At 48.4% G+C, this 13,646-nt stretch overlaps 1 protein-coding gene across 6 annotated transcripts in view; it reads right to left on the bottom strand.

The window, feature by feature from the left end:
- Positions 1–13,646, bottom strand: part of COBL (cordon-bleu WH2 repeat protein) — a 179,757-nt gene that overhangs the window by 121,875 nt on the left and 44,236 nt on the right. Inside the window, exon 1 of one of the 6 annotated variants that reach the window (XM_081079824.1) lies at positions 8,343–8,551. The exons of the other annotated variants lie outside the window; for them this stretch is intronic. The gene's annotated coding sequence lies outside the window, so the exon portion shown is untranslated. Of the gene's footprint in view, positions 1–8,342; positions 8,552–13,646 lie in introns of those variants that run through there. 6 annotated transcript variants of the gene reach the window in all.

Raw genomic sequence — 13,646 nt, forward strand, 5'->3', positions numbered from 1 at the left:
TTTCTCGTCTTCATCATTACCGGGAAGTTCCTGAGAAGAAACTCGTACATATTTGCTGTAAAAACAGCAAAAGCTTGTATCTACTGCCCTTGGTTAATAAACAGAACTTTCACTGACTAAGATACATGGAAATGGCACTTTATGTAGGTTAACATTATTCTACAATCAAACACACCTTCACAAAAACAGCAGCGAGACATGAAGACACAGGCAGAAATAGAGGCCAAGGGTGAGTCGGGTTCGATGTGGACATTTTCTGGGCTAAGAGCTGAGAGCCGGGTGCTTCTAATGCTCCTCTGAAAATATGACACTTGATAACCTCCTCGGGAACTGTTTCTCAAATTCTCAAAATAGGGCCTGGGCCTGCAGAAACCTGAGCCGGGCGGCTCCCCGCTGACCTCTCCTGGGTCCTCCAGACCTGCCACCATCACCCAAGCGCACAGAGCTGTCCAGCAAAGCCAGGCCTATTTCCCAAACACCACCAACACCGAGAGTTCAAAACAACAACCCCGAGTAAAGAACGTGGGGACACGCCATTCTGGTTAAGCCACATCATCTGACATACTGTCAATCTACCACGCTGGGCAAGGCCTGCCCGTGGGCTTCCGAGGTTGGGTCCCCCTGTCGTGTGGAGAGGGAGGGTGGGAGGCAGGCGGTGTCCTTCCTGTCACTGAACAAGCCCAGAGCCCTCCATACTCTGCCTGCCCTGTCTTCCCAGGTGCTGTCTTCAGCCCCACCCACCTCAAAGAACCCAATGAAAGTGCTGTGGAAGGTGCCAGAATTGGTGCAAGTCTGTGATGTCCAGGAGCAACCCCATCCCCGCAACGCAAAGCCAAACACGTGGAAGGGAGTCTGATATGCTGACCTCCCAAAGCCCCCTTGCCCACTCCCCGGATTTCTCCCAGGCTGGGCCAAGTCACCGGCCTCAGGGAGGGAGGGGCCCAAGGCTGACAACACGCTGTCTTAAAGGGAAAGAACACAGGAGCACAAAACAAAGGAAGAGTGGGGTGTGGACAGTGGATCCGTCCAAACATGGTGGCCCCGACAGCCCAGCTGTAGTGGCCGGGAAGGGTGAGGGGCAGGCCACCTTCCCAGCCCAAGTGCCCCCCACCCCGCCTTGCTCTGAGCTCTTTCTGGCTGCTACTGCCCCCAACCCAGCCCTGTCCAGCCTCATTTCCACCTTCTACTCACCCCAAAGCCACACGCCATTTACTGCCTAAGCAACTCGGGAAAATCTCAGCAGAGACTTGGTTCCATGTTCCTCAGTAGGACCCACGGTTCCCATCAGGCGATATGTTTTCAAATACGTCCCGCATCTCATGTAAGCAGGGCCTAGCCTTGCTTGGCTTGTCTTCCAGGAGAAGAACACACTGCTTCCTGAGGGTCAGACAGACCCATGTCACAAACCCATCACAGCCGTGGTCCGGGGAAGCAGCCACTCTGTGCGGGTGGGGAAAGCGGGACTCAGCCTCGCAGTGGGTGGTGGGAAGCTCTCAAAGGAAGAAAACCCGGTTCCCACTTGCAGTTACCTTAAAACATAATGGGAGAGTCAGACGAGGAGAAATTATGATACAACAGATGCTAGGTGGAGAAGGGAGAAATCTTAGGAGACGTGCAGAGGAGAGAAAATTGATTCTTGCAGTGGAGAGACCGTCCAGGGGTGGCTGGGTGCACAGGCTGGCTGCAGAGGGCGGCCTCCAAGGAGGACAGGTGTCTGGAGTGAGGAGGGGGCAGCCAGCTGTAGGGGGCTCAGCATGGGGCCGCCCACTTACTTCTCTTCTGGTGAACAAGGGCTTTTTCAGGGATTCGACCCCTTCTGAATAAAACAGCTCATGGCTGGCAACTTAGACTCCTTGGTGTGGATACAGTGAATGTTCAGGGCACAGCCCTCAGCAAAAGGCTGGGCACTCAGGTGGGAGCCACATGGGTCCTTGCCAGCTGACTAGCTGCAGCTCAGGTTCCCCACCCGTAACGAGGAACAGGAACGCCTACTCCCAGGTGAGGGGCAGAGTGTACAAAATAAGGTGATCCAGGCATCTGGAGCATGGATCAACCAGGAAACAAGATGTGTGCAGAGAAGACGACAGCAGTTTCTCTGCCCACCTCCACGTGTCTCTGTCTGTCCCCAAGCCCCGCAGCAGCTGAGCCCCACTGCATGCTCTCCCAGCCCGCAACCACTTCAGGGCTCAGGGTGGCCATCTCCCCCTCTCCAAGTCTGCGCTTGCCAGGGAGCTGCTGGGCTGGGAGCACCTCCTTCTGTCCGGCATGCCCAGGGGCAAGTCAGCACTAACTGCTTAGCTAACACTTTACCTGCCTACAGATGGTGGCTCCCAGCAGGGCCCAGGGAGCACCCCTTCCCTTGCAGGCTCTCTCTACAGCCCGTTCCATGCCATTGGCTTCTTTCAAATGGAAACTGAAATAATGAGGCTACATGCTCAGCTGAGTGCCTGGCATCTGGGACCTGGGAGTCCTTTAATACACGGAGCCGAGTGGTGCCTCCTGCCTGGATGCCAGGACCTGCCCTCCAGTCCCGCAGCCTAGCCGGCTTCTACTTCCCCTCAGCAAGGTGGCTTGGAGCTCATCAATGACTCTTACACGTAAACACTTACCATATCTTTCAGCTTAATTCTAATGTGTTACTAAACAAGATTTGAAACAAAGCAGTATATTTCTCTACATCCTCATACTGATTTGTGTACAGTATTTTTCCCCTATGTGCAACAGAAAGGTACACTGAAACTTTACAAAAGCCATTTAAAAACACAAATAGCAACAACGTGGAAAATAAAGTCAGCTAAGATATATCAGCTGAATTTATTTTTAGGTTTTGGTGATCTCGGTACACAAACCCTACTGACGTTACATCCCTTTATCAATTATTTTTTAACTTATAAAACAGAAGAGCCTATAGTAAATTATGTCACGTCTGAGTGGTTTTGTCACTAGCTTTTGAAATCTTAATGTGATATTACTAAAAAATACAGAATTATTGTCATATTTTTCTCCATTCTAGGATACCGTGAATAGCGTCTTTGAAAACATCAACAGAAGTATTTTAAGATCCACTCTATTTCAGAAACATGAACATGTTAGTAACGAACACAAAGGATGTATTAGAGTGAAATTCCCGAGTATTACTCAGACTGTTACAAGCACTATGAGGCTAGGACAATCTAACAGCACAATATTTACATGGTGTTTTGGATAGCGACCAGATCCCCCAGAAGGATTTAAGTCCGTGAAGCTTTGAGGTTCATCGTCTGTTGGAAAGCTGTGGGTGGTCAGCGGGCACATGGAGCCCAGGGAGGGATGGCTTATGTCACAGTGGCTTTGTTGACATCTCAGTCCTGACACGGCTATTGGCTCTCCTACCACCACCACCACGGCGGTGCCCTTAGGTGCCACAGGGGAAGAGACAGAGAAGGAAATTCCACCCAAACTGGATCTCACCATGGCTAGCAGTGGCCCAGGGAGGACTCCGGGCCCTTTTCCAGGCCTTTTCCTGCCCAGACTCCCCCTGAGGGCAAGGTGCCCCCAAGCCACATCCAGGACCTCACGGGACTGGTTTGGTTTGACTATAGTAGGTTCGTTCACCCACCATTGACGCATTTGGGAGTGTGGAGGCTGGGTGACTGACTTTCCCAGTTGGTAAGTTAGGGGATGGCAAGAGTGCTTTTCTATGGCGCAGGGACAGCTGGATCTAAGGTCCCTTCTCTTCAGGCCTCTCCCAAGCTGAGCCCAATGAGGGCAGGACCATGCCCTGCCTGGTTCCCTCTCACACCTCCTCAGCAAATGCAACTTACAAGGAACGCCACCCAAAGAAGAGAGAATAGACTTCTCATCTTCCCTGCAAAAGGGTCTTCTAGCGGCAACCGGGGCAGACAAGCTGTAACCTATACAGAAGGAATCCTCTGCCTGCTAGCTCTGACAAAATACCTCCACCCAACCCAGTTTCCAGGGGGGTTCCTATCCTTGAGAAAACACATCCTCCTTTTCTTGTAATGTTCCCGAGAGAAGGATACAAGCTGTTGCTGAGAACTGGCAGGCAGATGTGGCAGCCAATGAGAAGCCACCAACCACCCCCATCGCCAGAAGCGTCACTGGGACGGAGAGAAGAGCACGGGAGAGACGCAGCAGCGCTTGTGTTCACACTCACAGGTGTCTCTTTACAAACCGGAGGCTCTATCTTTTCTTAAAGCAAAGGGGGGAAATGGTTTTGAATAGACACCACCCCACAGTCTTTCTGTGTTTTCTAGTCAAGGCTTCGGTTCAGGGTGTACCCAACAGCCCCCACGCCATCCCCACCCTGCTCGAGTCCAGCCCCCTGAGTTGGTGGCACCAGCAGCCTCTCACCACCATCCTTGGTTCTGCAGAGCGTTCACACCTCTTGCCCCCAGAAGCTCTGCCTCAGCCCTAAAGATCCAGCTCAGAAAATCCCTCTTCCATGCAGGCCCCCGGGTGGGTGTTAGCACACCTCCCCACGGCCTCCCTTCCACTCTGGGGCTGCCGGGAGCTGCCTCCCACTGTTACTGCTTCAGGAATGTTAGGAATACGCTCATCACTAAAAGTTAAATTCTATCAACTTATGATTAAATAAACTGTATTAGAAACAAAGGCAACCAACAGCAGCCCTTGCCCCTCCTAATGGCTTTCCTGTTATCTATACCCTGGAGGGCACCTAAGCTGCAGCACCTGTGGGGCTGTGCAGGCTGGCGTCCGCGGCCTCTCTTCCCGAGTCTGCATCTGCACCTGGCACCTCGTGTTGGTCGCTGCAAAATGGCCACGTTCTGTTCACCGTGGAAATGGGCAAATGCTACAAATCAGGGAACCTTTATTGTTTGGTGATTGTTAGATCAGAGATCAGCAAATGTTTTCCATAACAGCCAGGTAGAAAATACGTTAGGCTTTGTGGGCCACTTAGTTTCTTGCCATCACTCAATGTTGCCATCGTAGCACCAGAACAATACGTAAATGAATGAAGGTGAATGGGTGTTCCAATAACAGGAGTTCCTATTGGCCACAGTGTGCCAACCCCTGGTCGAAATGTAAGGAAGAGATGGAGAAAATCCTCAGAACACATATCAGACGTAAAAGGGGGTCGGGTCTGCAGCCATTACACCGCCCCTAGCATAAAACAATCAAGGGAACAGTCGGGCAGTGTTCAGTGACTCCGTCCAGTTCTGCAAACAAGTCTGGCATCATGGAGGAAAGTGTGCTGTCCCCGCGTTCACTGTCTCACTTAGGTCTTATGTGTGCTGAATGAAAACGCCCAACATTCATCCCAAGCTGCGGTGTCCGTCAGGAAGCACCGTGTGCCGATGGACCAGAGGTCCCGCACAAATGGACAAACGCAGCAGTGACCAACTGGCTGTATGCAATGTCCATTAAAAGGTATTCTATATTTTATTAGTATTTTGAATTCTGCTCTACACATGCTTCATGGCAGTGACCTTTACAATAAGACTACAATTTCTCCAGAGAGCTGGTCCCAAAGGACCGTGAGCTTGGCTCCTGAGAAGAGGCCCTGCTGCTCACCCACTTCCAGGCAGGACACTCTGGACAGACAGCGCGGTGTCTGATGTAGCCTCTGCTCCCCAGAAAAGCATCTGGTACACGTCTGACTGGTATCCAAGTTGAACAACTAAGTGAACAAATGAGTGAACAAATGAACAAATGAATGAGCAAATGAATGAGAGAATGAAGGCCCCGCCCTCCCTGGCACATCTAGCCTTTCACCATCTCTCATCTTTTAGGGAGAATCATGGGTTGCTAAACCAGACTTGAATGTGGTGCTTAGAACGTTTTAGCGACTTCCCAGTAACCTAGTCAATAGCAAAAGCAAGCTGATGACATGCAAACTTTTCAAAATTATCCACTAACTGGTATGTACTGTGCTCTCATTTGCAGCCCAACAATATTTTGCACACATTGTTCAGGACAATTTCACATCTCAGCTCATCCGAACATAAATGAAGCCAGTGCTGGTGAGAATGGGATCCTTCTAGAACGTTCGCTGGACAGTTACGTGCTGTCAGAAGCCCCAAGAGCTGTCAGTACAGTCTACTAAGAAACATGCCACTTCTCAGTATTTCCATAACTTCTGATTTGCATTTTAAGTAATGGGCTTCAGCTCAAAGAGACAGAAATAAGCTATTCTGTTTAAAAAATAACGTTGCATAAAAATAAGTTAAATGAGAAGTTTTATGAGATGGAAGTCTGGACACCTGACAAACTAAGAGGCATGATGAGGAGAGAGAGAAACAGGTGAATCACTCAGACAGCCACATTGCCAGGTACAAATATTTCCTCATTCCACACATTTTTAGAAAGATAACAAAGTCCTCTGAAGCCATTGTCCTCATTCCACGGGTTCCCAGAAGGTCCACTCTGCAATGCCCAGAGCTCTTCAGGACCCAAATCAGTGGGGCACTGCAGACGGCCCTGGCTGCATTCATCCCCACATTGAATAATGTACAGAAGGTGCCAGGAAGTTCTAGAGCGGTGGTGAACTGGGCAGCTGCATTCACCCACTGACGCCTCTGCACCCCCAATCCCTCGCCCACGAAAGACTGGACGATGTCTGAGGGTCACCTATTTGATGCTATTTAATTTCATGATCTTAACATTCCTAAAGGCCACAAGCACACAGCTCGGACCATCGGACAACCTAAACCAGGGGTTTTATAGGCCCTGGTGACTGGATTCCGTGCCACATGTGCAGTCGACACCCCCATAGCCCGCTGAGAACAGGCCCCTGAAGCATGAGCTGCAGAGAGGGCACAGCCCAACTCCATGCCCCAAACCTGGGCCCCGACCCGGAACCCAGGGCCACTGGACGCACCTTCTCTCCGGGAGGCTGGTCTCACGCCACTTTCACACCTCCACGTGGACTGATTCCTCACACAGGTGCCCAGCACAGAGGAAGGCCTTAGTGACCACCAGAAAGGAGCGTCCAGCCCCGGCACACCCACAAGGCAGCCAAGGTTGCCAGGGGCCAGGACCGAAAGACCAGAATAAAGGGACCAGGGCCGGGCCAGCAGGTTTAGACAAGTCTGCCTGGAGGTACAGTGCTGGGAGGTGTCACCAGTCCCCCTCTGTCCACTAAGAGAGGTGGGCACACGTGGCACAACTCATGCACCGGGACCTACTCTGGAAGCTGTTCCATGAGGGCCAAACGGTTCTGTCCCCTTGTCATGACACCTTCAAGAAGCAGCAAAACCCACTGCTCTCGTTTCACTCCCCAAACCGCCTTACTGGCTCAGTGGCCTGTGTGAGTGACCCTTGTGTGCCTGGGGTTCCTAGTACTTAAATGAGGAGACAGTGGTGTCCCCTCCCTCCTAGGTCACAGGCGTTACACACGTGAAGACTGCAAACTCTCCATGTAAATATCAGCTGTGATCATTGCATCTGCTGGGAATTTAAAATGTCCTCAGCATACAAACTTAAACCACATGAAAGTGAATACACTGGCAGTAACAGCAAGGCGCTCTTCTCACTGGCCCCGATCGGTTTCCTCAGAAATAAGCAGTGCTGTTTGCTACCCTTCCAGATGTTTCCCAGGAGTGTGTGTGTGTGTGTGTCCTCTGAAGTGCAGAGTGCAGAAAGACACACGAGGGCTGCTGAAATGATTCTTCATGAGCTGCCAGGTGGGCACAGAGCAGCCAGCACCAGGACAGGAGTGTGGGGGTGGGGGCAGCGAGCAGGCCCACCTGGCGCCTCCAGGCTTCCTTCCTGGGAGAAGCTGACTGTTTGCAAGCAGGACCACTGGAGGAGCCCAAAGCCAGGCCATCTGTCCCTATGCCTGTGATCTATCAGCTTTGTGCCAAAGCGCGGGGCAGGTTTCACAGTGTGGTGTGATTTCCCAGCAGAAATGCTGTCTCTTTGGGAATCATTTTATCACCTGTACCTCCCACCGGTACAGGAAAAGCTCCGCTGCCTTCTCTATCCACTGGTTCTCTGACACTGCCTCAGAGAACACAGAACACTCACTGCCCAGTCTTCAAGCCGGCTTCCACTTCCAGGCCCCAGCTGACCCCCACCTCCTTCCAAAGGCTCCCATCCCTCCCTTCATCACAGTCTGTCCCCCACCCCGCCTGCTTCCTACCTCAGGCTCTTGGTGACGAGGCCCCTCTGCCTGCGATGGCATTTCCCAGAAATCTCAGCTCTCCCTGACACACCTTCTCAGACTCTTCCCCCCACACTTGCACCCCTGTCAAACTCAGACCTCACTTCTGCAACCTCTAAATATGGTTCTGATTTTGGGGTGCTCACCACTTCCTCCCCAGCTGTGTGTGCAGACCCCATCCCCTGCCTGGAGTACAAGCCTTCATCCTCTTCCTCACCTGTCGCCTGCAGTCGCTGCCCGCAGCGTACCGAAAAGCTCAGCTCGCTAAATGCCCATCAAGTGAATGAATGGCATCCACAGAAGGAAAGCCACGCAAAGAACACAGAATTCTAAACAGAGACTCGGGCATTCTGTAACCAGGCGTTTGGAACTTCCAAGGTATTTTCTATGGAGTCTGTGATTAAACCATTGTGCAACTTCTGGTCCCAGATCTCAGGAAGCTGACAGTTTAGTAGAGGTGATAAGACAGACACTTAACTGACGTGCATTAGTGACGTGAAATATGCAAACAGCTCCTTGAAAACCATAACGCACTATTCAAATGTTGGTATTTTAAAACTATTATTGACATTATTAAATTATGAACAACGAAGTTGCCGAAGAGACCAATCGTACCTGCAGGGTAACTTACAAATTTGTGAGGAAATTATTATGACATGAGCACCACATTATCTAAAGACTTTATTTTCAATTAAGATTTCTGCAAATGCAAAATAAGTCATCTATGAATAACACCATGTGGTATGTATGTGTCATTTATTTTAAGCAGAAAGCACTAAAAAAATATCTAGTAACATTTAGAAAATATCCCACTTCTTTTTATCACTCCATGAATACAAAACTGAAAAAAAAAAGTTAAACATCCTAGTTTTAATGAAGAAAAGCACATTAAGCACCTAAATTTCCTACTTGACATAAAGGGAACATATTAACAAGATGGCATTTCACTGCACGCTTGGCCAGGGAGACAAACGGCCACAGCCGCAGATCGGCACCGCCAGGGCCACCTGCTCTTTGTCCCCGGAAGCCCAGGAGCCCAGTCAGCCAGCCAGTCAGCCCTGCCCAACACTGAGGCATCCTGGGAACCCATTGGAAATGTCACTCCTTGTCAATAGGACACATGTACCACACATCTCCCCGCCTGCCAGCACTTCTGTCTGTTCCCTGGCTTCCCGCCGTCCGCTCCCTGCACCCTTATCGTGGGCCACTCCCTATGACCCTCGCCCCGGTACGCTCCCCTGGCTCGGCTGCCCAGCTTTCAGCCCCAGAAGGACCCTGCACAGCCCAGCCTGGAACAGGGTGTGGCATTAGATTATGGTCCGATAACTTCCCTGTCACCCTAATAAATGCATTAAAATGCTGACCGGGGAGCATGCAAACGTTTATGAAGAAAGAGAGTCACGTCTGGGGGTTGTTACTGTACAATACCCTGATTTAATGATGTGTCTTATCGCACACCGCTTCACCTCCAGGCTTCTCCCAAAGTTTGGTAAGAACAATGGGCTTATTTACGCAGAAGACTCACTTACATGTTTAATAATCATTTTTAAATTACACCTTTTTTTAATTACAAAGGTGGTAATGGTTATTGACTTTATTTCAAAAAATAGTGTCAGATTAGGTGTGGGCAAGAAAACTGTAGAAGACAGAGAAGGAGACATGGTGAAAAGCTAGAGGGACTCGTCACTCGGATGACATGGAAGGACCCGTCACTGTTCCTGCACTTTGAAGACACTGAAGCTGAGGTTTCTAGTCCGCACGGTCATGAAACGGTTTAGAAAGACGCTCCTGAACCATGAACAGTGGACCCAGACGGCCAGGCCGTGTGGCCCTCGTGCACCGGAGACAGAGGCAGCGGGCCTTCGTGCATACCCGGCCCTGGAGCATGACTTGCTGAGTGCACGCAGGCTGCATTTAGCCCCAGCCGTCCCTGGGGGCCCCCTGTGCTGGCACCACACAGCCCTGCCCACACTCACACAGGGGACAGAGGACTTCATCAAAGCACTGGCCAATCCTCCTCTCTCTGCATGTTTTCCTAAGGGATGGATGTGTCGTGTTTTATAATCCCCTGCTTTAAATGACCTTTAGAAGTCCTGCTTGTGGTAAGGACGTTTACGGAGCTCGGAAGTCTCCTCAATGGTAGTCCTATGCTGATAAGACGTGATCCTGTGCTTTTCCAATGGGAATGATTTTGAACATCTTTGGCAGTCATAGTCAAGTGCCCTGGGTGGCAGAACACCGGGGCTGCCCCCGCACATACATGAGGACATATAAACCGTATGAGGAAAGGACACCAAGCGAACTCGCCTGCCACGTCAGGGATCCTGCTTTCCAGGACACCACGCAGCAGTCCATGAGCCCGAAGTTCAAAGTATGCCTAATGGCTGATTAGCTCACGATATTCTAGAGGCGAAGGTCAATGCTAACATCTTTGTGTCACAGGAAACTGCTGCTACAAACTTTCTGCTCATTCAGTTCTGCCTGCTGCTGGCTGGCACTTCAGGGCATGTCAGCTGCCACTCCTCACACACGAGCATTCGTGGATGACCTACACCGGGGGTGCAAGCCAAGCCACCACTGGCTCAACGCAGTTGAGATTCACCTAGAAATCACTTTCAATGGTGGTTATCAAGATTTAGACATTAGTAGCTGTCCCAAGCTCCTTGAAGGCAGGGATCACTTCTCTAAATTACACAACGTTCTCTGTACTTCGTAAAGTAACCCATGGCATGGACATCACTACACTGTACTTCCCTGACTACACCTGGGTCCAGTGTCAGGCACACAGTAGGTACTCAGCAATGTCTACCCCACTGAATGGAAACAGTGATGTGAAATTTGAAAACTGAAAACTGAAATTCCAAACCTCCAAAATGTTCAAAGATTGGTGCAATGAACATCAAACTACCCTCCAACTAGACTCCAAGATTCACCTTCTCTGTGTGCACGTGCGTGCGTGCACGCACACACACACACACACACACACACACATACTTTTCTTAATCATTTGAAAGTAAGTTGCTGAGAAAATTGTACTTCACCCTAAAACACTTAAGCAAACAACTCCTAAGAATAAGGACATTCCCCTACATAACCTCAATATCTTTGTCACACCTAAGAAAATATAATCTAGCATCCCATCCAAGCTGGAATTTCCTGAATTGTGCCACAATTACCTTTCATAGGTAGTTTTTTCCAGACAAGGATATAAGTAAGGCTCACACATTGCATTTCATTACGCCTTTTAAGCTTGAACCCTCTCCCCATACTTTTGCTCTACATGGCATTGGCTTTTTAAAACAGCTTTATTGTGATCTAATTCACATCTTATAAATTCACTTATTTACAAGGGACAAGTTGATGTTTTTAGTATAGTCACAGAGGTATGCAACCATCCACCACAATTGCAGAATATTTTTATCACCCCCGGAAGAAGCCCTGTGCCCATATCAGTTATTCCCATTTTCCCTTCCATCTCCCCAGCCCTGGGCAACCACTGATCTACTTTCTGCCTCTAAGGACTTGCCTATTCCAGACATTTCATGTAAGTGCAATCATACTATGTTTGGACTGTTGTGACTGGCTTCTTTTGCTGACCGTAATGTTTCCAAGATCCAGCCATGCTGAGTGTGTAGTAGTACTCCATTCATTTTATTATTGTATACTCTTCCATCGTGTGAATGGACCAGATTTTATTTTTCTATTCAACAGTCGATGATGAACATTCTGGTTGTTTCCACTTTTCAGTTAGATAAGTAATGCTGCTATGAATGTCTGCATACAATTTTTTGTGTGGACATATATCTTCATATTTTCCCACCTAGGAATGGAGTTGCTGTGTCATATGGTGAATCCATGTTTAACATTTTGAAGACCTGTCCAACTATTTTTCAACGTGGCTGCAACACTTTACACTCCTGAAGGTTCTAATTTCTGCACGTTCTTGCCAATACTTGTTATTCTGTCTTTTTTTTATTATTATTATTATAGCCATCCAGTGAATGTGAAGTAGTTTTGGTTTGCATTTCCTAGCAGCTAACAATGTGGAACATCTCTTCACATGCCCATTGGCCATTTGTGTATCTTTTTTGGAGAAATATCTGCAGAAACCTTTTGGCCATTTCCCAGTTGGGTTATTTGTCTCTCTGTAGTTGAGTAGTAAGAGTTCTTTATACATTCTGCAATCAAGTCCTTATCGAATATATGATTTGCAAATATTCTTCCCCTAGTTTGTGGGTTTCTTTTCACTTTCTTGATGGTGTTCTTTGAAGTGCAAAATGTTTTAATTTGGAGAAAATCCAATTTATCCATGTTTTCTTATGTCACCTATGCTTTTCGTGTCATTTTCAAAAAGCCTTTGCCAACCCAAGACCATTTTACTCCCATGTTTTCTTCTAAGAGTTTTATAGTTTTAGCTCTAACATTTTGGTCTGTGATCCATTTAGAGTTGATATTTGTGTATGGTGCAGTTGCTGGAAGAATGCTCTCTATTTGTTCTATTTCTTCATCATTAGATTCATATTAAAAACTTTTTTGGCAAGAATACCACAGAGGAGCATCAGCCACTCCTCGTGTGACCGTGGGGTGACATAAGAATGTGTAAATGCCCAATTCTCTGAAAACCTTTCACCCAGTGAGTTAGCCTAGGTCAAGGACACAAGCTGGAGGTTTTTCAAATGCGTTACTTCTTCTGAATTTATTTAGCTGCCATTTCTCCTTTCGTATTCATCTCCTTGAGGCACACTATGAAATCACTATATACTAGGGACTCATGCGTTTTTAAAATGTAATACATTGCAGTCTATTACTATGACTTTTCTTGTCAGTCGGAGGTCCCTCAGGCCAACCCATGGGTCTTCTTGGCATGTGAACACTTTCTTGCTTTCTGGCACAGGATGACCCTGGCTGACTCAACTCCATACCTGGGAGATCTATGGGGGAAATTATAGTTAGTGTGCCCATCGGAAAAGTATCACTGCTTTTCTATACATGGGGGTTGAGGAAGGCGGGGCGGGGGGAGAATCCAGTGCTTGTAGCCCCTTCTCCCACGGTTACAATTATGTGTCCAGTAACACTGGTGTGTCCTACCCTTCTCTATTGTCCTACGATACCTACAAAATCATTTCTGAATTACAACACCAACACTCAACGCCTCTCTCAACTATAATCAAAGCAGGTCAAGCTCCAAAGTGCTTTGCTATTTCTTTTGTTCTTAAACAATGTTCCACTCAAGGTATATAATCGAAACTGTTCAAAAATCATCAGAGTAGAGCCTTTATTCAGGGTGGTTACGCTATCAACTTTATACAGTTAGGTTCATTTGTTTCTGTGTGTATTCAACATTGGTTTCCTTTTGTCATTTTTGATACTATTAATAGCCTGTTTTCTGAATATGAATACTGGGTCAAAATCAAAGCCACGGAACAAGGCACATACAAAAAGTCTTACTCCTATTTTTATACGACCTACCTCATTCCCACACATCTCCACCCTTCCTTGTTATTTTTTTGCAAAAGAAAGC

This window comes from Rhinolophus hipposideros (assembly GCF_964194185.1).
Source record: "Rhinolophus hipposideros genome assembly, chromosome: 18".
Taxonomy (NCBI): Eukaryota; Metazoa; Chordata; class Mammalia; order Chiroptera; family Rhinolophidae; genus Rhinolophus; species Rhinolophus hipposideros.